Raw genomic sequence first — 26,732 nt, forward strand, 5'->3', positions numbered from 1 at the left:
GCTGAAATTCGAAAAAGGAGTACATCAAGGCTGTGTATTGCCACCCTGATTATTTAACTTGTATGCAGAGTACATTATGAGAAACGCTGAACTGGATGAATCACAAGCTGGAATCAAGACTGCCGGGAGGAATATCAACAACCTCAGATATGCAGATGACACCACTCTAACGGCAGAAGAGGAACTAAAGAGCCTCTTGATGAAGGTGAAAGAGGAGAGTGGATGAGTTGGCTTAAAACTCAACATTCAAAAAGCAAAGATCATGGCATCCAGTCCCACCACTTCATGGCAAATAAATGGGGAAACAATGGAAACAATAACAGACTTTATTTTCTTGGGCTCCAAAATCACTGCAGATGGTGACTGCAGTCATGAAATTAAATTACGCTTGCTCCCTGGAAGAAAAGCTACAACAACCTAGACAGCATATTAAAAAGCAGAGACATCACTTTGCCAACCAACATCCATATAGTCAAAGCTATGGCTTTTCCAGTAGTACAGATGTGAGAAATGGACCATAAAGAAGGCTGAGCCCCAAAGAATTGATGCTTTCAAATTGTGGTGCTGGAGAAGACTCTTGAGAGTCCCTTGGATGGCAAGGAGATCAAACTAGTCAGTTGTAAAGGAAGTCAATCCTGAATGCTCATTGGAAGGACTGATGCTGAAGTTGAAGCTCCAATACTTGGTCATCATATCAATGAAGAGCTGACTCAGTGGAAAAGACCCTGATGCTGGACAAGATTGAGGCAGGAGAAGAAGGGGACAACAGAGGATGAGCTAGTTGGATGGCATCACCAACTCAATGGACATGAGTTTAAGCAAACTCTGGGAGATGGTGAAGGACAGGGAAGCCTGGTGTGCTGCAGTCCAAGGGGCCACAAAGTGTCGGCTACAACTGAGCAACTGAACAACAACAACAAATAAATCTCATCCATATATATAACTGGTCCTCCCTTGTTAATAAGAAATCTGGAAAATCTTAAGTAAAAAATGTTTGTTTACTGTATACTATGTATCAGTCAATGTGTTGAGAAATGGAAGTACTTAGACATTCATGGGAATTTCACAAATAATTGTATTTACTGAATATATCCATCTGTATTAGTCAGGATTCCCCAGAGACCCAGAACCAGCAAGCAACAGGTGATAAGTAAATGACTCATGCAGTTATGGAGGCTGGCAAGTCTAAAATCTGCAGAGATGATGTCCCAGCTACAAGCTCATCAAGCAGAAGAACTGTCTCTTACCCAGGCGAAGGTCAGGCATTTTGCTCTATTAAGGCCTTCAACTGATTGAATGAGGCCCACCCCCACTGAGGATGGGAGTCTGCTTTACTCAGCCTACCAATTTAAATGTTACTCTCATCCAAAAACATCCTCACAGAAACACCCAGCACATTTGACCTGGTCGTTGAGCACCCTGTGGCCCAATCAAGTTGACACGTAAAAACAGCCATACTGTTAAAAAAAAACAACAAAACCCTCTTTTTCCTGCTCTACATTTCAGTAAGAAATTAATCACCAAGGACAAGTCACCTCAACAAAACATCAAGAAATCAACTCTATTTTTAGATAAGGAGCAGTATGGTCTGCCCACGAACTGAGGACTCAAACGTATTAATTAGGCTGCTTGGGATCAGAGTTTGTTTCCACCACTTAAGACCTATGTGATGTGGACACTGATTTTGCTATCTGAGCCTCACCTCCCTCATCTACTAAAGTAGGAAAATAAAAGTGTATATTGAATAGAATAGCTGGGAAGATTAAATGAGAGGTCTTGTCTAATGCACATCACATACTAAGTTCTTGAGAAACATTAGCTGCTCGAACATTAATAATTCCTCTTCTTTCAGTGAGCTCAAATTTCAGGCCTTCCTAAACCTGTTAAAATACACACAACTGCCGTGGCCAGGTATTTTTCTCTATTTGCACACACAGGAATGGTAGCAGTTACTTATACACATAGTTTTATCAGTTGTTTATACACATAGATCATTGACTAACAATTCAATCAAAAGAGCTTTCCGTATTTAAAAACTCTGTGATGCGGGAGGAAACCCTAAAACACCTGAAGATTATAAACAGAGATTCAGATAAAGAACTGGACAAAGATCCCTTCTCGCCCACTGGCTAAACCCAAATTGTCATCAGTGACTGTGAAGGGCCTGGCATTCCGGGGTAGGAGGCAGGGTGAGAGATTGTCCCTCCTGTCCACCTTGTCTGTTTGGCCACCCAGGCGGAGAAGCTTGGATCATTGTTGGGAATTACCTTCTGGAATGGCCCTGCCATAGTCACTGTGTGAGTGGAGAAGCTCTCTTCACCCAGAGGCGGTCTCAGCTTCCTCCTCTGAAACTTGAGACCTTTAGACACCTCAGTTACACCTCTCCTTCATCCAGACGCTTAAAACTCAACGTTTTTGCTTTGAGGACAAAGGAAGGCAATCTGAAGGCCTGGAGAAACTCTTAACAGTAGATGACTGAGGTCTTGCTCTCCGTCTGCCAAGCCTCCTCACTCCTCCTACTGAAAAGGACTAGCGTCCTCAGCATCCTCAGCATCCTCAAGGTCAGCGTTGAATCCAGGCTGAGACTCATCTCCTTTCCCGTCCTGTCTGCCCGTCTTCTGCTGTTGTCACCAACTGCCTCTTCCAGAATTCACGATGTGGGCAGAGTAAGTGACTTCAAGCTCAGGGGGAGTCCAGGGGCAGAAGCGCCCCCCGTGCCTGCTTACCGGCCCCTCTCCTCTCCCTCTGAACATTTCCTTACTCTGTCAGCCAGTGGAGGAGTTGAAGCATTTAAATGCGGCTCTAAACTGCGTTTAAAGAATTAACCCATTTTGCCCCTCACTGGTCTAAACCACAGGGTGCCAACCGGACGCTAATTGCTTTCTTCTGGTGGGGTTCCAGACGGCTCCCAAGAAGGCAGGAGCGCACATTCCTGGCACCAATTGGCTCATTCAATTTGCTTGCACTGCATTAGCCTCTGCCGGAATATTCATGAGCAGGGGAATGAGGACCCGCGGCACAGGCAGGCGACAGCCACTCGGGCTGGGGAAGGAGCGAGGGAGGGGACGCGGGCCGCGCGCCGCGCTCGGGGGCCGGTGACCGCGCCGGGGGCCTCTGCTCGCGGCCGGGCGCAGCGCCGGGCACCGCGGCGGGCGGGGCAGGGCCTCGGCGGCTGGGCGCGCCGGGCATCGAGCGCAACTCCTGGCTCCCGCGCGGAGACTTTGCCAAAGAGCCGAAGGGCGAGACGCTGTGCCACTTCTGACGGAGGGGCCGGGGGGTGGGGGGCCGGGGGCAGCGCCTCCAGCCGGAGCGAAGGGACCAGCGGGACAGCGGCCGCCCGGGGCGCGGGGTCACCATGTGAGCCGGGCGCCGGCCCCAGGAGTCTGGACGAGCGGCCCCGGAGAGGCGCCGGCCGTGCCAGGTAAGCGGGGAGCTCGTGGGGGAGGGGGGCGCCACGCGTTTGTCCCGGGGCTCGGAGTGCGGGGCTGCTCGGGGCCCCGGGGTCCGCGCTCCCAGGAGCCCCCTCGGGCGCTGCGCGCGCTCCGGCCCCGCGCCGCGCCTTCCTCGCCGCCGCGGCCACCCTGTCAGCGGGTCGGAGTTGCACTTGCTCGGACTTTGGGAGCAGGGGACGCGAGGGCGCTCCCTTCGCGCTGGGGAGCCGCTTTCTGCAAGCGGGAGCGCGGTGGGGCGGGCCGGGGGCTGCGCGCCCGGCCATGGGGACCCGAGACCCAGGAGCGCCGCTCGCGGAGGCGCCGACCATGGCTGCGCCCTCGCTTGCCCACGGGCGGCGGCGCCTCTCCCCGGCAGCCGCGGGCTGGAGAGGGTCGGCCGCGTCCCCGGCTCGAAGATGCGCGCCGGCGGGGGACCCGAGACATGGGCTCCAGGGAGGCTTGGGCGCTGCGCGGCCGGCCCCTGTCCGCGCCTGGCGCGGCACCCACGCCCGAGTCCGGCCGTGGGAGGAGACCGTGGCGGCGACTCGCTTCCCGCCACCTGCCGGACACCGCCAGCTCCCCGGGCTCGGACACTCCCTGGGACGCCCTGGATGGCGCGCGGGTTGTCTGGGCTTTGCTCCCTGTAGTTGCTGTGGATGGAGACCGGGGGTGGGGCGGCGGGGGACCAGATGGGGTGAGAGTTGCGGCTGTGCAGAGGAAACGCTCTTGAGGAGTTCCAGCGTGCCCTTAGCAACACAGGGAGACTGTAAGCTGGACCTACGCTGGAGCCTAACTCTACCTGGCTATCCTCCTCGGGGTGGGCTGGAGGATGGAACCGGGAGGACAGCCGGGAGGCAGCGCCGAGCTGTTTTTTGCGCGCCGCCCACCGCCCCCCCTGCCCCCCAAGACAGGCTGAGAGTAACAGGGCTGGCATCAGACCACTGGGGGGTTGGTATCCTAGCAGGTTCGGAGTTTCCTATGCCATCATTAGTACCGCTATTTTTAATGCCGTTGTTATTGGCACGGATGCCAGGAAGGATTTTGTCTTCAGATTGTTATAAGTCGCCTGGAAACTGAGTCTGCCCCTCTCCGCCCCCAAATGTCCTTTGATCCCCTTAATCTCTTGATGCTCCTCCCCATCAAAGAAAATTATCCCTCAGATCTGTGGGGGTGTCAGGGACACACACCCACCCCCCACCCCCCGCAAAGGAACTGTAGCTACGTAAGAACAACAGAAACAGCAAAAAGTCGCAAGTTCACAATGTGCTTGCACCAGCGCTCTGGATGAGGGTTATATTTCTATCAGCTCTAGCGTCCTTTGGCTCCAGAACAGTGGAGGCATTGCCAATCTCTAACCCATACTGGACTCAGCTGTCTCTTTTGGTGTATTCCTACAATTTGGAAATGTACTTTTGTCTTGTTGTGACCCTCGCCATCCCACTGGGCAGGTCACCTGGCCGCCGCAGGCTCCAGCTCCCAACAGCAGAGGCACCACAAGGGCACCTGCGGTGGCCTCCCTGGGGCTTGGCCCCTGGTCCCAGCCGCTCCTGGGTGCAGTTGGCCAGCTGATGACGCAGAAGACAGGGCAGGAGGGTGGGAGAACAGCGTGTGAGTCAAGCCAAGAACAGGAGATGAGGTCAAGCCTCCTCGCTGGCCACATCCCTTCCTGCCAGAGAAAAGAGAGACAAATGGAGAGCAAACGGGAAGTATTAGAAATTGGAACCAAGCTCTCAGAGCCTATTTAGGCTGTTGCCATTGACTTTGCTATGACCTTCCCTTGCCAGTGCTTCCGATTTTCCGTTTGCCAATGCACGAGTAGCCGGGCCTTTCTAATAGGACGGTCACGGTGAGATGATCTAATTTTGTATCCCCAAAATGCTGCAAGCATCCTGGGAAAAGACAGTCTATAAAATACGCAGTTTTAACGTTTTGTGGGAAAAGTTTGCCACACTGCAGGTTACGGAGCTACATTTTTAGCATGCGTGCCATGTGGCAGTGTAAAATTAAAATGGAAAGGGAAAGTACAAACATAAAAATGACTTAGCATTCTTGACATTCTTGTAGAAAAATTATCTTTCATTTGGGGAGAGTTGCTCGCGAGTTTAATCAGTGTTTATACTACTGAAACGCCCCCTTCTACCTTTCTCCCCAGTAAAATTTTATGACCCAGTTCTCCCAGGAAAGGCAATGGGAATGCTGAAAGTGAGCACGGAAGGGCTGTTAGGGGAGCCACCGCATGGACTTTGAAGACTGAAACAGGAAGAGAGATGCCATCCTCCTTGCGGAGCAGGGAAATGTTCTGCAAAAAACAGCTGAGCAGTGTAGGGCAATCGACCCAGCCCTGGCTGCTGTCTGTTCACAGATTCAGGACCAGAACTCCCTGCTCCGCAGAGAGCTAACCAGGGGCCTGGCCCTCCTCCCTTGGGTAAAGACACTGCCCTGCTCCGCTCTTGGGATTGCTGTTAACTCCCCTCTCCCTGCCTTCTCACTGCAGTGATCGTTTCCCTTGCCTTTGCAAAGCGATTCAGATGTACTGTCAGTCCCTTATATATTTGTAAATATCTCCCAAGTTCTGAAGCGTCTCAGATGTGCAGCTGTTGGCAAATTCAAGTAAATAGTTGGAAGTAATGAAGAGAGGCACTGAAAAGTGGGTATGTTTTTCCCTGGTGGAGAAGTTTTTGAATGCCTTTTGAGCTAGAAAATTAGCAGTTTAGAAAAGCAGAAGGGATTTCCTTGACTTCCCTCTACTCAGAAGCCAGGAGCTGTGTTTTTCTTTCCCTCATAGTAGTGAGCACTGTTTGGTTAAGCATTTTTTTATACTTTTGGACTTAAAATGGGCTTCGGCCTGATGGTGTTCTATGGAGAGAGGAAAAATGTAAAGAGATACGGAAGGAAGAGCTGCAGTAGAGGGGACATAAATCAGCCAGAATATATGGGGGGGTGATGAGAATAGGTCTTTTCACCCTAAAAAAAGAGTGTCCACTCTGGAAGAAAAAGAAGTCTGATTATTGGCATCCAAGGCTGAAACCAAGGCAGCTGATGCTGAGAGGAGCCAAAGGGCAGTTCTTCTTAGTTTAGAAACAGCAAGACAGTCTCTGCCAAAGGTGGCTGTAAACACCGAATAAAGATTTCATTGTGGGCTGGTGTGACTAGAATAATTAGACAGTTAATTGTTCATTCTGAGCTGGTGGTGTGATCAGTAGTGCAGAGCAGTGAAATAAGAGCAAGGAGAAACAGAGAAGTAACACGCCACTTTCATCTTCACGTGTCCTACTCTGAGGGTGTTAGGAAAATCCTGGTTAGCTTTTTTCCCCTCTCTTTTTAAAGTATATTCATCTCCCCAGAACACTGAGAACACTGGCAATCCGAGATCCTCTGCAGCCGTTTTCCCCCTTCCAGGCTCCACTCTGGTTATAGACAAAATTTCTCATCTTCTAAAATCAGCGTGGGAAACTACAGGAGGAATGAATGCATTAGGTAACTCCAGTATTAATTAATAGGTTTGTTGTGTGCAAACCTTAGTATCAGTCCAATCAAAATACACACAAATAGCACCAAAGTTTTATGCTTCTCCAACAAATATTTCACAGATATATAAGGTTTAAGAAGTAAATATTCCATTTTTGACATTTAATTATATTTTCTGTTGTGAACCAAATTGCCTAGTGATTAATCTTTCACATTTAATTGAAGAAATGGCCTCTTCAGTATTTTCATACTAATTTAGTATGGAAAAAAAAAGCAAACGTAAGTGATAAAGGTGATTTTTGAGTGACTGAGCATCTACAGTTATTATAGGCAGTGGACTGTGACTTATTGTTATTTACTAAAAGACGGCACTGTCATAAATCCCTTCTGAAATGACTTCTGCAGTGAAGAAATGAGTAGAGGGATGGAGAACATTAAGTACTTAGCGTCTGGGGTGCAGGAAAGGAAGAACCATGCATTCATTAGTTCAAACCCTCCCTGAAACTCAATGTTGACATAGAATACGGAGCAAATTCTCATTATTTGAATTTTAAAAAGGAACATTTTTAAGTGTCAGTGTTAAATATAATTGTTCTGGGAATAAAAACACTATGCTATAAAGAAAGCATAATAAATCACATAAGGTCATAAAGTCTCATAAAGAGAAACACCTAGTTTCTCCAAGATACTCATTTTGTCTCAATTTGTTTAAGAGGTACAGAACTGTCCTTCCTAACCTTTAGTTTCTTTTATCCATCCTGAATCAAAAAGGACTGCAAAGGAAGAATACTTACTGAAGTGTTCAAGAAGCAAAAGTGGTACAAAACTATTGAGTTTTCAGAAGGCAGAATTCTACTTTACAAAACGCACTGTCTACAGCAATTAAAAATAGAAAATCATATTTCCACATTAAATTATAGAAACAACCCATTTTAAAGAGAAATTTAGCCTTTTCTCATTGAATTGCTATTCATGGTTTGCTAAATAGTTTTCAGAGTAATCTGCCAATCTGCTAACCAGGACTGTCTAGTTAAGAATATTCCTAATTACATATGGATTAACTTAATTTTAGAACCCTAAGAATATTCAACTCAAAGCATTACTCAAGTGCAATGCAAAACAGAAATGGTCCAATTTGCCTAAAGGTATATGTAATATTTTTAAGTTTAAGGACTCATAAAAGAGTGAACATTTGGTATGGGAGTACATCAATGAATAACTACAATAAAAGAGTAAGGGAAGCTATAAACTGTTAGATCTTTTAAATATATGCAAAGTAAGCTCATTTCTCCTTCCAAAACAGGAAGGGACAGCCATGCAAAATACAAATGTCAAAGACTTGTACAACACTGCCTGAAATGGAACTATTTTTGCGATTTATAAGGATGTTTGACAATCTAATCAAAAGTTAAAAATGTATTCCAACAAATGCCATTATCATGTTAAGAGTAAAGAGGTATCTTATATGGAAGAGATATTTCTTTATAGTTCTATGCTCCTGATTGCAATCTTATACATGGTAGATTCTCAATAAATAGGTATTTATTTCATTTTTATAAGGAAAGTAAAATTGAATTAATGGAATTTCCAAGATAAATGAGTTTATAGTAAGTCAAAAACCTCAATGTTCTTTGTTACTTCAAATTCTTCCTCTAAACTGGCGAGATAGGCTTGTGACCAATAGTCACAATTATACGCAATATTCTGGTCTGGGTAAGAGGGAAGTTAAAAAAAAAAAAAAGAGGAAAAATGTAAAGGCTTTCCTTTTATTTTAGTTTTACCTGAATATTAGATGTGTTTACATGCATCTAAGTTGTGAAAATGCATATTATCTCTTCATGATAAAGCCACTCTGTTCTCAGTTGCTCCGTAATAAAGATGACACTTTACCAAATGGTTATTACTCACAAGAAGTCATCACACAAGAGTCTGTCTTTGAGGTACTGACGTCCTGACCGATTATGACTAAAAGGCTGCCGTGGCAGCTAACTAAAGGGTAATTAAAACAGTAATTTCATTCCCTGGTAGTGGCTCCCCTTGGTTGTCATAGAAGTTTGTTTGACATACAGCCAAATGGTCAGACCCAACCATGCAACTGCCGCGGGGTTCAGCTCCATACAGGAGGACCGAAACCTGCAATGAAATCACCTCTGCCCAGCACACTTCCAGTTCCCTCCCTGCCCCTGACTGATGACCAAAATAAGCTCGGTTGACTTTCCACAAAACGAAAAACGTAAGGAACTTAAATGTCTATCATCAGACATTTATAATATCATCAGACTCTTTTCTGTTTGTTTTTCTTTGATGTCTGACCTTCGCTGAATGAACAAGGTGGTCTCAGGGTTTTCCTGGAGAACAGTACATAGTGTAATTCGTTGGCATAATTGGGAGCTAATAGTCAAGAGAAAACTAGGCTAGAATTAACAGGAAGATTCAATTACCTCTTGTTCCCAGAGGCAGCCGTTTACCAAGACCAGTGCTAAAGTTGCGGTCAGAATAGGATGGGGAGATGGGCCGCGCAGCTTGTTTGTTCTCTAGCTGATATCTTTGGATGGAACCAAACCTTGGTTTCCACTTTTCACCAGTAAATCAAACAGAGTTTATTAGATAGCAGCTGACAGAAATGTTGAGTGCGCAATTAAAGAGTACAGCTGAACATAAGTATTTTAGATGTATTTATAAAAATTTGTGGTTAAAGATATTGCAACATAGTGTTTTTCTCTGATGGAATTATGTGCATTTCATATCATATTCATTATTCCTTTTTTTCATTTTATAAAGCTAGTGACTTTGAACCCCTATCAATTCCTAATGTGGGGTTAATGTGCACATATTATGAATAATCAATGAACTTAGCATAATCTGTTTGTAAAAACCAACAAGAAGTAATTTTATTTAGCACATTTAATTAGAAATTGGGTGAAGGAGTTTCATTTAGATGTAATCTCTGAAGGAAACCAAGTATGTGTTTTTTTTAATTTGAAAGATTCTCAGCACTCTGATAAGAAAGATGATTATCAATAGCACCCAAAACAGAGGGAAGTGAACACTCAGTTTTTGCATCTAAGATCCTTTTCCATGCAAATGTTTTGAGTAGACATGTAGAATGCACAGTATCACCTACTTAGTACCTTTTAACTTTGGCGGGGGTTGGGGGGAACCAGCTGAACATTCCAGCTATTTCTGTGCCCACCCTTACACAGACCCAAAAGTTTCCTTCATTTTGCTTGTATTGTTAAGAAACAAGGCAAGTTTCAATATCTCTTTTTCAAATTTCTTGATCCCTTACACCCAAGACCTCATCGGAAGTATGAATTGCAAAGGCATCATCATTACATCATTGAGAGAAGAAGCCACGCTGGAGAGCATGTGTCTTGTAAGCTTTTTTTGGATATTGAATAAGACTCTAAATCTGTGCCATACTTTTTGCACAAACTGGCAAGAACTCCCAAGGATGCTCATCTTCTAAATAAGTATGAAATAAGATTTATGCTATCATTAATCTCACTGCTTGGCTTCCCAGGTGGTGCCGTGATAAAGAATGCAGGAGATACAAGAAACACAGGTTCAATCCCTGCGACCCCTAGAGTAGGAAATGACAACTCGCCCCAGTATTCTTGTCTAGAAAATTCCATGGACAGAGGAGCCTGGTGGGCTACAGTCCATGGGGTTGCAAAACATTCAGACATGACTGAACGACTGAGCGCAATCTCACTACAAATTGTATTTAAAGCAAATTTAGCAAAGTATCTCTTCATTAATAGTATAGTTTTGAAGTATTATAATGGTATCTACCTTTATCCATAGCCTATGTTCTTCTCTGAATAATATTGGGAACATTTATTCAGTCTAAAAATATGAGGCATACTCATATTTGGAACTAAAATCCTTGAGTAGTCATTAAAAAATTAATCCATTTGGCAGTTCAGCACTGCAGTGGAAGACTTCAGGCAGCTAAGCACAGAGGTGATCATCTGACTCACGGGGCTGGTGAGTATCTGAGGCTTCTTTCTTCAAATACGGAAAAACAACAGATTTCTTCACAATATAGAAGTGCCGTCCATTTCTTTAGACACATCTATGCAGTGCACCTGTGTCAGTTAAAATGCATTCAGAGAGAACGTAGAAGGGGCCATGAAAACAATCACCATTTCTTTAGTCCTTGCCTCTGTGCCAGACGCTGTGCTGAGTTTGTGGCTCAGACAGTAAAGAATCTGCCTGCAGTGCAGGAGACCTGGGGTTCAGTCACTGGGTCAGGAAGATCCCCTGGAGAAGGGCATGGCACCCCACTCTGGTATTGTTGCCTGGAAAATCCCATGGACAGAGGAACCTGGCAGGCTACAGTCCACGGGGTCGCAAAGACTTGAACACGACTGAGCGACTAACACTTTCACATTATGCGCATGTGTCAATTAAAATGCGTAGCGTTCAGACAGAAAGTAGAAAGGGCCATGAAAACAACCACCATTTATTTAGTCCTTGCCTCTGTGCCAGACACTGTGCTGAGTGCTTCAGATCCATGACCTCACTAATCCTCTTTGTGAAGGCAGTATAGTTATCATCTTCCTTTTATGGATACAGAATCCAAGGCAGAGGATTAAGTGGTCACCTAGGCAGATTTCAAACCCAGGAGTCTCTGGCTCCCAAGTTTGGGGTTCTAATCATGCAGTTACACTGTCTCCCCTATGGCAGGGTCTCTTATCCTTGGTACTAATGACATGTTGGGCCAGATCATTCTTAATTCTTTATTTGTTGTTCAGCCACTCAGTCGTGTCAGGCTCTTTGTGAGAGTCGGACAAAGCACGCCATGGAGCATGCCAACCTTCCCTGTCCTTCACTGTCTCCAAGAACCTGGTCAAATTCATGTCCATCAAGTCAGTGATGCCATCCAACCATCTCATCCTCTGTCATCCCCTTCTCCTCCTGCCTTCAATCTTTCCCAGCATCAGGGCCGTTTCCAATGAGTCAGTTCTTCACATCAGGTGGCCAAAGTATTGGAGTTTCAGCTTCAGCATCAGTCCTTCCAATGAACATTCAGGACTTATTTCCTTCAGGATTGATCTCCGTACAGTGCAAACAACTCCCAAGAGTCTTCTCCACACCACAGTTCAAAAGTAGTTCTTTATCAGAGGAGTGAAAAGGAGCTGTCTTGTGCATTTTAGGACTTTTAGCAACATCCCTGGTTTCTACTTGGGTCGGGAAGATCCCCTGGAGGAGGACATGGCAACCCACTCCAGTATTCTTGCCTGGAGAATCCCATGGACAGAGGAGCCTGCTGGGCTACAGTCCACAGGGTCACAAAGAGTCAGACACGACTGAAGTGACTTAGCACACACGCACACTGTATTTTCTCTAATTCACATATTCAGGGTCATTGGAGTGAACAGAATAAGCAGGAGAATTTTACCACATGCCACATAGAATAAGAATCACTTCCTGTGTGCCAAGCTTTATGTAAAGCATATCACCAGCATTATCCCATTGATTCCTGACTTGAGCTTCATGAAACAGGAACTGGTACCATCACCACTTTGTAACTGAGGAAACTGAATGGCAGAGAAGGGACACAGCTTCTCCAGACTCACACAGCCAGGAACCCCAGCCTCACGACGTTGAACCTGAGTCAGTCCAAAGTTACAAAGTCTGTCATGCTCCTCACCCTTTCAGCATATGGGAGTACACTATTATCTTTGAAATGTTTTTTTTTCTAGAGTTTAAGATGTGTGGTTACTTAAATGCAAATACCTAAAACACCTTTCAAGAACAAAATACATCATTTTAAAAACTATTTGGTTTTTTCTATTATTTATGATGTTGCTTCCTTCAAAGAGTGTAAATTGCTGTGAGTCAACTTTAAGTAAATAGGGAAAACAAGGTTTTTAGGGTTTTTAAAGATGTCTTTAGAAAAAAGATTGGTATTGGAATTTCAGACCTTCAGACATATGCTAAGTTCATCTATTCTGTAAGTTAGAGAATTAAAACCTAGACCTCCAGGCTGAAAGTACTAGTGTGAAAACAGGACTGTGGATTCCCACAAATTTAGGAAATTCTAATGGTCGAGTTATTTTAGCTGAGTGCATCATTAAAGATTGTGCTTTCTTGTGATCACAAGTATCTTGTTGCATGATCTTCTGTCTTAATGATTATCTTGTTAGATATTTCATAAAACCAAACTGATTTTCAAATGGCTTTCTCCGCCTTTATTATTTCAATGCCAAAATGATGCTGAAAAGCTTTAAACCATTCTGCCTGAGAGCACTGGACGCAGCCCATTTGTGACTCAGATTTAGTGGAAGAAAACTTCCACTTTGCAACTCAAATCTGGTGACCTCCTATTCTTAGGCAATACTTCTTCATGCCCACCTTTCCAGACAACGATCAGCTAAAGACTTAAAACACTCTTCAGCATCTTCTTCCTAAACTTACTGCTACCCTGGTGCTTGCAAGACTTCAGCACTTATTGAAGTCCAGACTGCTGTACTTATTATTTTTGTAAATCATGAGGGCAGTTGTCAGAGGTGGTTCAAGCAGGTATCATAGAACTTAAAGTGGCATCCTAGGCAGCTGTCTTTGGGGCAGCTGTCTTGTCAAAAGGAAGGAAGCATCACTGGACCCCATGGCTTCTGCCGTCCAGAAGAGGACGTTGGACGTCATCTGCTGATAAAGAAATGGTCTTGTGCAGTAAGCTCACAGCCCACTGAGGCACGTGTCTGAAATAACAGCCTTGCTGAGCCTCTTACCGTAACGTATCCTCACTAGCGTTTCATTGTCCCTTGTCAAACTGTGGCTTGCGGAACCTTTGTATGACTTTGTGAAGTGCAGTGGAGATTATCACACTGATGTCTTATTCACAAGTACCTGCCCCTGGGTTTTTACAATATCCATAGGGAGAAACTGATACAAAGAGTGTTTTCAATATCCTTCATGGTGGGAAGTATTGTAAATCAAGAAGCAAGACGTCTCCTCAATGACCACGAGTCACTGGGAACATCTCACAACTTGAAGCAGAATGGAACCATGAAATTATGCTTTCCATCATGTGTGAGCCACCCAGAGTGTGGGATCGGATGGGTTATTCAGGGGATTTGGACAGAACGAGTTAGGGATGAACCTGGGAAAGAGACATCCTACAAGCACTGAAGAATGTGCCAAGCAAATGCTGCTGCCAGTACCTGGCCCTGGACTTCAGGTTTCCCGGGTCAAAGTGTGTTAAAAGCCGTATGGCTTCAACCTCTACCCTCATTCCTAGTTCTGAGAAGTGTGGATGGCCTTAAGTCCTGGTACCTTTAGAAGTCACTGGCTGAGGGACATGAATAGCTGGGTTAGGATGAAATGATGTACAGAGGAGAAAACCAGTGACCACTAAGGCGTGGCCTTATGGTGTCACAGACTAGAGAGGAAATGTGCAGTAGGAGTTTGTTTCATTATAATAAGCAGCCTTCAAGTTAGAGATGTTACCTTCTCTTTCCCATCCCAACCTCACCTCTACTAATGTCCTACAGGAGATACCGAAGATAACTCTTGCATCTTTTAAGACAAAAGGAAAACTTCCATACATTTGGTGCTAGGTAAAAGAAATACTTAAGCCAAATTGAAGACATCAAAAATAAGCGACTGCATTGAAAAGTCACAGCCATATTGAACAATAAACAATTTATGGAAGGAGCCCAGAAAAATTGTTTTTTTAAAAAACTGAAAAGCATAGCTTCTGACAAGTATTCCTTATTTATGAGTGTAAGTAGAGTTTTTTAAGAAACACAAAAATGCTAAAATAAAATGCAAGTTGGACACGTACATGCCTCTCTGAGGTTTGGCATAAGAGGGAAATCTAGGTAGATATGAGGTTAATTGCAGAGTGTAATTCAATGATCATTATCTACACTCATGAGAGAACAGAAGGTCAGGATTACGTGAGATTGTAAATGATTCCAAATCATTTATGGTTGACTGGGGAAGTGCTTTTGGTCTTTGACTTGAGTATTGGTAAGCCTGGGGATCTACCAACTCAGTGTTTACAATGACGGAAATCTCATAAGTGAAGTCTAGATGCCCAAGCGTAGACACTGCTCTCTGTTTAATACTTGTTCAGTTAGCTGCATCAGGACTGGGTTGTGGCATGCGGGATCGGGTGTGTGAGGCGGGCTCTTCTGTTGTGGGCACAGACTCTGGTTGTAGCTCCAGGGCTTCAACGGTCGTGGCATGCGGGCTTAGGTGCTCCCAGACCTGTGGGATCTCAATCCCCTGACCAGGGATCGAACCCCTGTTCCCTGGGTTGCAAGGCGGTTTCTTAACCAGTGGACCCCCAGGGAAGCCCCTAGATACTTCTCATGTTCCCCCTCCTTTCTTAGCTCAGCGCCCCCCCCACTTGTCCTGGGAAGCTCGTGGGCCGCACTCACCAGACAAGCGCAGGGCCTACTTTCTGCTGAGGACGCCAGATAACTGGATGGCTCACTGGCTGTATTCCTGCTCTGGCTTCCTAGTCCTTTCGAGGACCCATGATCTGAGAAATGTGTGGCTTGAAGGGCAAGAAATCTGAGGAAGTGCTGAGAGTATTCGCCCGGGAGGAGTCTGCCCCGGTGACACCACCCCAGGGCTGACAGACCCCAGACTGGGTACCGCTGTCAAAAACACAGAGAGAAAAACGCCAGCTCCCTCAAATACTTCTCTGGTTCCAAGGCAAGCTGGAGTACAAATTATTTCCAAAGGATCCCGTGCATGCAAAGTGAATAGCTGTCAACAAAGCTATAATTAAGGAGATGAGATGCTGTCAATAAACTTGAAATAACGCTCTTCCTTGGAGCAGCCGCTTTATGCCTTCTCTCTTCTCTACCCTCTCTTCACATGGCCTCCCTCCAGGATAATCTGGAGTTTTCGCAATACCATTTAGGAGGGAGAACTCCCTGCGGAGCTTTTTAGAGACTTGGAGAAATAACACAGACCGTGTTTTTTCTTCCTTTTGAGATGGTTGATGTTGTTGTTTGGTCCCTAAGTTGTGCCCGACTCTTTGCGACCCCCTGGACCGTAGTCCACCAGGCTCCTCTGTCCATGGGACTCTCCAGGTGAGAACACTGGAGTGGGCTGCTGTGCCCTCCTCCAGGGGGTCTTCCCAACCAGATATTGAACCATGTCTCCTGCCCTGACAGACTCTTCACTGCTGAGCCACCGGGTCAGCCTCTTTGAGATGGACATGTTGCTAACGTTTCCTTCAGATTCATGGTGTTTTCTTTTTTTAGCCAATTATTAGTATTTATCCTCCCTCCAGTGCATGTCAAGAACCCAGTATAGTTTCGCTAGTTGATGACTGTAGTGATAAAGATGCTCTCCTCGGTAAAGAGAGCTTTGTCTCTGAGGATTAATCTCACATGTGCTAATTCATGTTTTTGCACCATCTGCCAACAACCCTTCTCTTGGCTACAACTGATTTCATATTAGGTCTTTCGTCCACTGGAACATTTTGGGTCTCAGCAAATGTGTTCAGATGAAAGTCCAGGCTTTCCAAGCCAAAAAAGCCGCTTTCCTTCCTCTTCCACTCTTAGGAGCTGTCTCTGCTACTGCCTTGCTCGTTACCCTGCTCTTCTTGAAGAAACCACACTTCTTTGGACCTATGTCTGAAGATGGCTCAAAACCCATCTTCCTGAATGAGACCACAATTTGCCTAGATTTTCTGCCCCACCCCAGGACTCTGTCGTTGTCCCCTCTGCTAAATTTCGTTTCTGCAGCACATTTGATGCTGTTTTTACTAACAGTGGGGGCTGTCTCAGGTGGATATTTTCCCTCCTCCAGATGAGTCACAGCTCCTTCAAAGGCCAGAAACGGTGCGCTTTCCTTTTCTGCAGCACAGGGCTCCCTGCTCCGAATGGTGGCGGCTCATCAGTACCAATGCCGGCTGCTTTATGACATCCCTAAAGCATTCTTTGTTGTTGTTCTTTCCTACCTTGAAAGACTCTGTTGTGCCAGCTTGATGCTGTGAATGTTCTAAGTCCACACGCCCCTCAGCTCATTGGTTGGCATGGCCACAGAAAGATGGGAACCCCAGATGGTCATTGCCGTTTCAGGAAAGGAGGAGCTGCAAAGGTCGATGGTGAGAGGCACAGGAGAACAACCAGTGCTAGAGAAAGGGAAATTATGAAGGGTGTTGGAAAGGAGCCGTAAAGCAGAATTGCGTGGAGAAGGGAAATTTCTCAGGCTTTAAAAAATGCATATGAATAATTACATTTATGTTTACAACTTGGAATGTAGGTATAGCTTTATGATGTGCTGGTGCAAGTGAATTTTCTCTTTAAACTGCATGGGGGCTGTGCCTTGAAGGCTGAGGACTGCAGAGGCTGAAACATGTGCTCTTTAGGAGTGGCTGTGAGAAGCGTCAGAATTACCCAACAGCTAGCCGTGGTCTCCATTCCTAAATTCCAGGCACCAGAGGGCATTTTGGCAAATCTGTTCTCTGTGCCCTACCAACTAAAAAATCTTCTGTTTGACTTCCACCATCTGCCTCCTCCTAGCAAACCCAACCCGAATCCAAAATAAGCAGGTGGATTTAAGTGCTGGAGATAGGCACTTTCAGGGGAAAACTGGAGAAATTTATTAACCATTAGCAGTTTGAAATACTCATTTACAAGTTCAACCTAAAGCACAGTCATTCTCTGAATATGTCTTCCCAGGATGAGATGCTCGAATCTGAGACATGCAGGAAACAGGCTAATTTAGAAGAAATTTGAGTTCTTAATGAGCATTTCCTACAGATTCTATAATAACTCCATCCTGTTTTTGCCGTGTAAAGAAGTATGCCCTTTTCACGGTTGTTAGCATGCACTTTGTAGAGATTCACTTCTCTACAGTACAGTGACAATTAGTTTTACATGGTTATCTACAGATTCAGTATCTACAGGTTCTGTATCGAGAATTAGAATCTGTTCATTCAAGCCATCGCTATCCAAACTAAGACTAAAAACCAAATGAAGCAATGTCCCAAATAAGACCAAAGTGCTAAACTCCTAAATAGCCACGTGAGTGACAGAAGAAAATATCACAATTGGATGTTTTCATCACTCTCACATTGTAGCTTGAGACACTGTAGCTTGGTTTATATCTTCACAAACAAACTGGAGCTGATGATTTAAACGGATTGCTAGAGAATAAGGGCCAAGGTCATGTACTAGAGTGCTCAGGTGGCCATATCAAAATAGCACAGGCTGGGTGGCAAAAATGTAAGTCCCAGCTCAGCAGAATTGGTGTCTAATGAGGGCTTGCCTCCTTGGAGATCTCTTTGTGCATGTATGTAAGGGGAGAGAGAGAGAAGGGGAGGCGGGGAGGGGAGGAGAAGAGAGGAGAGGAGTGGAGAGATCTAAGTCTCTTCTTATAGGGACACTAATCCTGTGGGATTGGGGCCCCATCCTTTTGATTTCACGTAACCTAATTACTTCTTTATTCCAAATATAGCCACACGGGGCAGGCAGGGTTTCAACCTATGAATCTGAGGCAGACATATACATTCTATCCATAAAAGCAATGTTTTAACTAATAAAGCTTATTCATGTCTTGTCCCATTTAGATTGAGTCAAGCATTAAGAAATCCCTGAATGTTGTTTGAACTCAATGAGTTTAAGCGACTGTCCCCGTGGTCACACAGTAGCTGACTGACCTGAGACTGGCTTCCAGGACCCCATGTCATTGTTCCTGCTAGTGGAGGAGCCACGCCCTGCGCCTCCCCCCACCTCCCACCACCCCCGCCAACGTGTCTCTCTACTGCTTAGGTGGCCTTTGAATTTTAAGTTACTTAGCAATGTCTACTGCTGTCAAGTCTTACAAAATATCTAAAAAATCTAGGTTTTTCTCTCCATTCTACTGCTTTATGTTCCATCCCTTGTCATTTTTGTCTAAATTTCTAGCTGAACATTGTTCTCCATGGTGTTGGTGTTTGCCATGCCTCCGTTATCTTTGTGGCAGACCGCTGAACTTCCTATCAAGGCTGTCCTCCCTTCAATAATCCCCTTGGTTCTAGAACTGGACTCCCGGGGTCTCAAGTTGACATGTCAAGGTAGCTATGGAGATGATAAGTGAATGACTTATTGTGCTTTGGGAAAAGAAAGGGGGCACTGTGAGGGCTCAAGGCCATTGCTGTAAGCAGTATTTAGGATCATATCTGCTAGCTGCTATAACAAAAATACCAGATGTCAGTGGTTTAACACAGTTATTGTCTACTTATTCCTCACATCACAGTTCAACATCAAGTCAGGTGGACTTTCTGAGTGCTTTTTCTCCAAGCAGTGATTCAGAAATTAAGGCTGCTTCCAGCTTGAGGCCCCACCTTACCTAGGGAACAGAAATTTTTGCACAAAGTCAGTAGAGAAGCAGAGACAGAAAGTGTGGGGGATCTTTCAGAATGTTTTATAGTGAGTAGTGAAAATGGAGAGGCCACTTCCAGCTGCCCTTTTTGGCCAGAACTCTGCCACGTGACCCAAACCTAACAGCAAGGGAGACTGGGAAATGCACTGTTCTTGAGTTTAGTAAGAGGAAATGGGACCCATTAGCCTCTGGTCAGTCTCTGACATAGCTCACCACCCTTTCTCAGGTGAACTCCTTGATTCAGTGGCATTTGTTGGTGTTCAGTTGCTCATTCATGTCCAACTCTTTGCAGCCCCATAGGCTGCAACATGCCCGGCTCCTCTGTCCTTCACTCTCTCCTGGAGTTTGCTCAAATTCATGTCCATTGAGTCAGTGATGCTGTCTAACCATCTCATCCTCTGCTTCACCTTTCTCCTTTTGCCTTCAATCGTTCCCAGCATCAGGGTCTTTTCCAACGAGTCAGCTTCTTGCATCAGGGAGCCAAAGTATTGGAGTTTCAGCTTCAGCGTCAGTCCTTCCAATGAACATCCAGGACTGATCTCCTTCAGGATGGACTGGTTGGATCTCCCTGCAGTCCAAGGGACTCCCAAGAGTCTTCTCCAACACCACAGTTCAAAAGCATCAATTCTTCAGCGGCATGGGGAATGGGTAATAAGGGTGGGAGAGCAGGAAATAATTGCCAATAATTCTTCATTAGCTGCAACTTGAAATGCAAACTCCTTCGTGAATCTCAGCAGACACAACATACTAGTGCCATGTAATTATTAAGTGCATGTCTCAGGACTCACACAATTTAGGAACAACTGACACCGCTGGTTCCAGGATCGTACGCCGAGAACCGCAGACCAGAGCACATCCCCCACTCTGAACGCGGGTGTCCCTCTCCTCACCGCACGGAAACTCCTGCAGCATCAGGTGGCAGAGCAGCCAGTAGACGCTGGAATACGGTTGCTTTAGCTCACTGTTCCTGGCCCTCCCTGTGGGCATGTTTCTTAAATATCTGGACAAGTTATTTCATCTCTCTGAGCAAGTTCACTCATTTGAAAACTGGAAGTAATAATGCCAATCTCAAAGCAATAATATTCAATTATATATATAAACTATTTGCACCTTCCCTAATAACATAGGAAACAACATTAAATGCTAACTGCAAATATTATCAGAAGAAGGTAGGTAAATGTGGAGCCCTCTCTATATATATATAAATATAAATATATATATAAATACAAATATTTATATATATAAGATATATGCATCTTATAAATATATATATATATATCAATATATGTTGCCCCTATACTATATCTACCCAACAGAAATAGTATCTTTTACCATCTGTTTGTGTCAGCTTTGATTTCTTTCATAAAAGTTTTCAGAGTATAGGTCTTTTGTCTCCTTAGTTAGATTTATTCCTAGGTGTTTCTTTTTCTTTCCGATGTGATGGTAAATGAGACTGTTTCTTTAATTTCTCCTTCTAATCTTTCATTCTTAGTGTATAGAAATGCAAAGATCTCTGTGTATTAATTTTGCGTCCTGCAACTTCACTAGTGCGTTGATGAGCTCTGGTAGTTTTCTGCTAGCATCTTTAGGATTTTTTGTGTATAGTCGCATGTCATCTGCAAATAGTGACAGTTTTACTTGTTTTCCAATTTGGACTCCATTTATTTCCTTTTCTCCTCTGCTGTGGCTAGGACTTGCAAAACTATGTTGAACCAAAGTGGTGAGAGTGGACATTCCTTGTCCTGTTCCTGATCTCAGAGGAAATGCTTTCAGCTTTTCACCATTGAGCATGATGTCACCTATAGGTTTGTCACATATGGCCTTTTTTATGTTGAGGTAGGTTTCCTCTATGCCCACTTTCTGGAGAGTTTTTTTTGTGTGTGTGTCATAGATGGGTGTTGAATTTTGTCAAAAGCTTTTTCTGCATCTATTGAAATAATCATATGGTTTCTATTCATCAGTTTGTTGATGTGGTGTATCACACTTATTGATTTGCAGATATTGAAAAATTCTTGCATCCCTTGGATAAATCCTACTTGATCATGGTATAGGATCCACTGTTGGATTTGGTTTGCTAGTATTTTGTTGAAAACTTTTGTGTCCATGTTCACTGGTGATATTGATCTTTAATTTTCTTTTTTTGTGGTATCTTTTTCTTTTTCTTTTGTCGCCACACTACACACTATGTAGGATCTTAGTTCCCTGACCAGGGATAGAGCCCACGCCTCCTGAATTGGAAGCACTTAGTCCTAACCACCTGCCTCCTGAGAAATCTGTATGCAGGTCAAGAAGCAACAGTTAGAACTGAACATGGAACAACAGACTGGTTCCAAATCAGGAAAAGAGTACGTCAAGGCTGTATATTGTCACCCTGCTTATTTAACTTATATGCAGAGTACATCATGAGAAACGCTGGGCTGGAAGAAGCACAAGCTGGAATCAAGATTGCCGGGAGAAACATAAATAACCTCAGATATGCAGATGACACCACTCTTATGGCAGAAAGCGAAGAACTAAAGAGCCTCTTGATGAAAGTGAAAGAGGAGAGTGAGAAAGTTGAGTTAAAACTCAACATTCAGAAAACTAAGATCATGGCATCTGGTCCCATCACTTCATGGCAAATAGACGGGGAAACAATGGAAACAGTGAGAGACTTTATTTTGGGGGGCTCCAAAATCACTGAGAATGGTACCTGTAGCCATGAAATTAAAAGACACTTGCTCCTTGAAAGAAAAGTTATGACCAACCTAGACAGCATATTAAAAAGCAGAGACATTACTTTGCCAACAAAGGTCCATCTAGTCAGAGCTATGGTTTTTCCAGTAGTCATGTATGGATGTGAGAGTTGGACTATAAAGAAAGCTGAGCGCCGAAGAATTGATGCTTTTGAACTGTGGTGTTGGAGAAGACTCTTGAGAGTCCCTTGGACTGCAAGGAGATCCAACCAGTCCATCCTGAAGGAGATCAGTCCTGGGTGTTCATTGGAAGGACTGACGCTGAAGCTGAAACTCCAATACTTCAGCCACCTGACGTGAAGAACTGACTTATTGGAAAAGACTCTGATGCTGGGAAAGATTGAAGGCAGGAGGAGAAGAGGACAACAGAGGATGAGATGGTTGGATGGCATCACCGACTCGATGGACATGAGTTTGAGTAAACTCGGGGAGTTGGTGATGGACAGGGAAGCCTGGTGTGCTGTGGTTCATGGGGTCACAAAGAGTCAGACACGACTGAGCGACTGAACTGAACTGAGTCCTAACCACTGGACCACCAGGGAAGTCCCTTTTCTCTGGTTTTAAAGGAGCAATATGGTCAAAATGACTATATAGGCAGATTATAGACTGCCTATAGTCTACAGGCAGTCTATACCCGTAGACCACCCAAGGTAATCTACAGGTTTAATGCAATTCCTATGAAATTACCAATGGCATTTTTCACAGAACTAAAACAAACAAAAAAAAAATCTTAAAATTTGAATGGAGACACAAAAGACCCCAAATAGCCACAATGATCTTGAGAAGGAAAATCGGGGCTGGAGGAATCAAGCTCCCTGACTTAATACTTTATTCCAAGGCTGTAGTCATCAAACAGTATGGTACTAGCACAGAAAATGAAATAGAGATCAATGGAACAGGATGGAAAATCTAGAAATAAACCCATGAACCTATGATCAATAATCTATGACAAAGGAGGCAAGGCTATACACTGAAGGAAAGACGGTCTCTTCAGTAAACGGTTTTATGGCCTTGTTTTATGTCCCTGGATATGTTCCAGTGTCTCCTGGTTTATAGTCTATGGGAACTTGAATAGTATTTTTATCCTGTTGTTGTGTGAAAATTGTATAAATCTTAATTACATTGAATTGGCTGATAGTGCTTTTCAGGTCTGCTATATCCTTCTACTTTTCTATTCATTCTACTAATTTTTGAGAGTTTGATATTGAAACTGCAATTTAAAATCTTAATTTATCTATTTAAAAAGATAACTGTAATATACAGTGGAACTATATGTAACTTTGTTCCGTATTTTCCAAGTCTTCTGTGTCATCATACTTTCATAATTTAAAAAAATAAAAGACAAAAGATTAAAAGATAAGTGGTGCTGGGAAAACTGTACAGCTACATGTAAAAAAAAAGAAATTAGAACATTCTTTGACATCATACACAAAAATAAAATCAAAATGGACAAAGACCTAAATGGAAGACTGGATAATATAAAACAGAGGGAAACAAAGGCAGGACACTCTTTGACATAAATCACAATGATATCTTTTCTGAACCATCTCCTAGAGTAATGGAAATAAAAACAAAAATAAACAAATGGGACCTAATGAAACTTAAAAGGTTTTGCACAGCAAAGAAAACTATAAACAAAAAAGCAGCCCACAGGATGGAAGAAAATATTTGCAAATGATGCAACTGACAAGGGATTGATCTTCAAAATTTACAAACAGTTCATGCAGCTCAATACCAAAAAAACAAACAACCCAATTAAAAAATGGGCAGAAGACCTAAACAGATATTTCTCCAAAGACATACATATGGCCAAGAGGCACATAAAGAGATATTCAATAGTGCTAACTGAGATATCACCTCAAAGACTGTAATGAGATATCACTTCATAGCAGTTAGAATGGCCACCATTAAAAAAATCTACAAACAATGAACTCTGGAGAGGGTGTGGAGAAGAGGATGCCCTCCTACATGGTTGTGGGGATGTAATTAGTACAGCCACTATGGAGAGCAGCACGGAGGTTCCTTAAGAACTAAAACTAGAGCTACCACGTGACCTAGCAATCCCACTCCTGGGCATATTCCCATGAAAACCGTGGTCCAAAAGGATGCATGCACCGCAGCGCTCACCGCAGTGCTGTTTGCAGTAGCCAAGACATGGAAGCAACCTAATTATCCATCCACAGATGTATGGGTAAAGACGACGTGGGACATACATACAATGGAGTATCACTTGGCCATCAAAAAGACAAACGGAATACTGCCATTTGCAGCAACACAGATGGGCCTGGAGATTGTCATACTAAGTGAAGCAAGTCAGGCAGAGAAAGGCAAACTTTATATGATGTTGCTTATAAGCATAATCTAAAAAATGATGCAAATGAACTTATTTACACAGCATAAACAGACTCACAGACTTAAAAGAATGAACTTATGGTTACCACAGGGGAAGGGTTGGGGGTGTAGATTGGGGTTTTAGGATTGACATGTACACATTTCTATATTTAAAATAATTACCAACAAGGACCTACTGTATAGCACAGGGAACACTACTCAATATTCTGTAATAACCTAAGTGGGAAAAGAACTTCCAAAATAATAGATACATGTATATGTATAATTGAATGACTTTGTTGTACACCTGAAACTAACACAAAATTGTTAATTAACTATGCTCCAGATAAAATAATTTTCAAAAGAAACTGCAAATTGAATTTCTTTAAAATGACTTTTTAGGTGGTATGGGCCTTCCCTGGTGGCTCAGATGGTAAAGTGTCTGTCTGCAATGCAGGAGACCCAGGTTCAATCCCTGGGTCGGGAAGATCCCCTGGAGAAGGAAACAGCACCCCACTCCAGTAGTCTTGCCTGGGAAAATCCCATGGACAGAAGAGCCCTGTAGGCTACAGTCCATGGGGTCGCGCAGAGTCGGACACGACTGAGCAACTTCTCTTCACATGGGGTAGTTTGAAAAAGCGGCAGTTCTGGAATGCCTAAGTCTATGTACAAGTTATGTGACTTTGGCCAAGTAACCTGACGTCTCTCTTTATATTCCTATTACCTATGTCACTAGATTGAGGCAATGACCGCCTTTGTCATGAGATAGCAAGTAGAAGCTTCTAGCATAGTTCCTGTAACATGGTTTGTGTTCAATGTAGTTACCAAGTTTCTCTCAAAATGGTTCTACAATGGAAAGTAATGTTTCAAACCATGAGAGTGAGAAAAAGTCATCTTAGAAAGACATATTTTGAGAGAATTAAGTGATTATAGTTTCAATCAGATGCTTATTAGGGTGATGTTTTCTATCTTTGACCTTCATCACATCCCCCCAGTCCCATCTGACAACGGCTTCTCAATGCTTTTATTCAAATGATAATCACTGTGCAAAAAATCAACGTCTCTTCATTCAGGAACTTACAGTACCCATCTTAATAAACCACAATGAACTGAAGATGTGAAGAATAACTGGATAAACAGGCCTCTCTCCTCAGCTGTCAAGTCTGTTTGTGACAGCAACTGGCATTTCATTGTAAAAGATGCTAATTTCAACCCAAGCTGTGGCAGTGTTGAGAGAAGCATAAAAGGAATTCTTGATTATCTGTATCAGGAACTGTGGTCCCTGGGGATACGCTTGGAACCCTCAGATCACATATGGCAAGAGTGCTATGATAAAATACGCATCAATGAAGCGTCACAATTTATGATAATAAAGCAATGGATAGTTTTGCCCTCTATGATAACTAATTGTGGCTGGCATGTCTCTCTTTTTACTATTTTGGAGGCTTTATAAGTGATACTTGTTGTACTGATTATTACATCATTCTGTACTTGGACCACCATTTCATTTCTGTAACTGTTCCATCAAATTCCTAGGGGCCTCGCATAATACTATTTCAATAATAATGATTTTCCCAATCTAAATTTAAGAAATAGTAATTACCTTAGCTACTGGATGACATTAGCTGTCTCTCAGCATTAAACAAACACTAATTATTATTTCAACTTAAATATCATTGTTTATTAGCATTAGCCAGGCTACAGAGAAGCAGAGGGAGCTAGATGTTCTCAGAGACACATAGCAACATGGAGGAGATGGGCAGGGGGTGAAACCAGGCTCAACACTGTCTTTTCTTGAGAATGAGCCATTGTTTACTTTAAAATTATGTCCTTACTATTGGGGGAGGCAGGAGGTATTGTGACGCCCTTTCTTGTCTTAAATAGTGATAAGACTAGATGACTGGGTTGAGGAAAATGTGTAATATTCATATTTGGCAAAATTAACATTTAGCAGCTCTAACTCCTCCCCTCATCAGTTTTGACCAGTCCTTGAGATCACAAACTCTGGAAGCCAACTGAACTCTTCCCAGTAACATCTCAGCACACAATCTTCAGTGGCCAGAGGCTTACTCATCATTTTACAAGTTACCTGTGGCAGTCACAAAAAGCTCTCATTATTAGAAATTTACTCATTTTATTGACCCAAAGTCTGCCTTCAGACACTGCAACCCTGCTTCAGTCCTCTGACGCTGCCCAGAGTAATTCTCACCCCTTGTGATACGGAGCTCCATAAATATAGAAAGAGAGGTGGTCTCCCAGTCGGCCTCCCCAAGGTAACCCTCATCTGCTGCCCGTGGTCTTCACTCCACGGCTTTCTCACTTCCAATCACCTCCACGATGGGCGCCTCAGACACAAGGACGGTCTGATACATCCGTTTCCAGCTGAGGAACATGCAGTTATCCAGAGAACACAGCCCAGCGTGTT

General features: G+C 43.8%; 1 protein-coding gene across 1 annotated transcript in view; it reads left to right on the forward strand.

Annotated features, from left to right (window-relative positions):
- The first annotated feature begins 3,293 nt into the window (after positions 1-3,293).
- The window catches only part of CDH20 (cadherin 20), a 202,853-nt gene continuing 179,414 nt past the window's right edge, over positions 3,294-26,732 (forward strand). The window contains exon 1 of the mRNA XM_043889326.1: positions 3,294-3,421. The gene's annotated coding sequence lies outside the window, so the exon portion shown is untranslated. The remainder of the gene's footprint in view (positions 3,422-26,732) is intronic.

This window comes from Cervus elaphus, chromosome 27 (genome assembly GCF_910594005.1).
Source record: "Cervus elaphus chromosome 27, mCerEla1.1, whole genome shotgun sequence".
Taxonomy (NCBI): Eukaryota; Metazoa; Chordata; class Mammalia; order Artiodactyla; family Cervidae; genus Cervus; species Cervus elaphus.